At 33.9% G+C, this 1,398-nt stretch overlaps 1 non-coding gene across 1 annotated transcript; it reads left to right on the forward strand.

Moving 5' to 3' along the window:
- The first annotated feature begins 241 nt into the window (after positions 1 to 241).
- LOC112717166 (small nucleolar RNA R71) lies at positions 242 to 345 on the forward strand. Its single transcript, XR_003160592.1, has one exon. It is a non-coding gene; the product is annotated as a small nucleolar RNA R71 (small nucleolar RNA).
- The last annotated feature ends 1,053 nt before the right edge of the window (positions 346 to 1,398 follow it).

The following is a 1,398-nucleotide window of genomic DNA, read 5'->3' on the forward strand; positions in this document are numbered from 1 at the left end:
CAATATGGCATTCAGAGCATCAATTTCAAGAACTCCCTTCCTCTGAAGTGTCCCATTATTCACGGAATTCTTCTCAGAAGTGTACATGAATTGGTTATTTGCAACCATGTCAATAAGTTCTTGAGCCTCTGCAGGCATTTCTTTTAGGTGAATGGATCCACCCGCAGAATGGTCTAGTGACATCTTAAAGAACTCAGATAGACCATAATAGAATATATCTATCATGGTCCATTCTGAAAACATGTCAGAAGGACATCTTTTGGTCATCTGCTTGTATCTTTCCCAAGCTTCATAAAGGGATTCACCATCTTTTTGTTTGAAGGTCTGAACATCCACTCTAAGCTTTCTCAGCTTTTGAGGAGGAAAGAATTTAGCCAAGAAGGCCATGATCAGCTTATCCTAGGAGTCCAGGCTATCTTTAGGTTGAGAGTCCAACCATGCTCTAGCTCTGTCTCTTAAAGCAAAAGGGAAAAGCATGAGCCTGTAGACTTCAGGATCTACTCCATTAGTCTTAACAGTCTCACAGATCTGCAAGAACTCAGTTTAGAACTGGTAGGGATCTTCTGATGGAAGTCCATGAAACTTGCAGTTCTGTTGCATTAGAGCAACTAATTGAGGTTTTAGCTCAAAATTGTTTGCTCTAATGGCAGTAATTGAGATGCTTCTTCCATCAAACTTGGAAGTAGGTGCAGTATAATCACCAAGCATCCTTCTTGCATATTGTTGTTGGGTTTGGCTGCCATCTCCTTTTCTTGTTCGAAAATTTCAGCAAGGTTGTCTCTGGATTGTTGTAATTTAGCTTCTCTTAGTTTCCTCTTTAGAGTCCTTTCAAGTTCTGGATCAGCTTCAACAAGAATGCCTTTTTCCTTGTTCCTGCTCATATGAAGGAGAAGAGAACAGAAAAAGAAGAGGAATCCTCTATGTCACAGTAAAAAGGTTCCTTATTGTTAGTAGAAGAAGAAAGGGAATAAAGAAAGGAGAATCCAAATACAAGGGTGAGGATAAAGGAGAATAAGATGAGAGAGGGAGAAATTTTCGAAAATAAATTTTGAAAAGGAGTTAAATGATTTTCGAAAATAAAAGATAAGAAACAAAATTAAAATTAAAATTTAAAATAATTAATTAATTAAAAACAGAATTTTTGAAAAAGAAGGAGGTATTTTCGAAAATTAGAGAGAGAAAAGTTGTTAGGTGGTTTTGAAAAAGATAAGAAACAAACAAAAAGTCAAATAGTTAGTTGAAAAAGATTTGAAAATAAAAAAAAGATTAGAAGATAAGAAGTTAGAAAAGATATTTTAAAATTAAATTTTTGAAAAAAGATAAAATTTTGAAAAAATATATGATATAAAAGATAAAGTAAAAAGATATGATTAAAAAGATATGGTTAGAAAAGATTTA

Source organism: Arachis hypogaea, chromosome 1, assembly GCF_003086295.3.
Source record: "Arachis hypogaea cultivar Tifrunner chromosome 1, arahy.Tifrunner.gnm2.J5K5, whole genome shotgun sequence".
NCBI classification, from domain to species: Eukaryota; Viridiplantae; Streptophyta; class Magnoliopsida; order Fabales; family Fabaceae; genus Arachis; species Arachis hypogaea.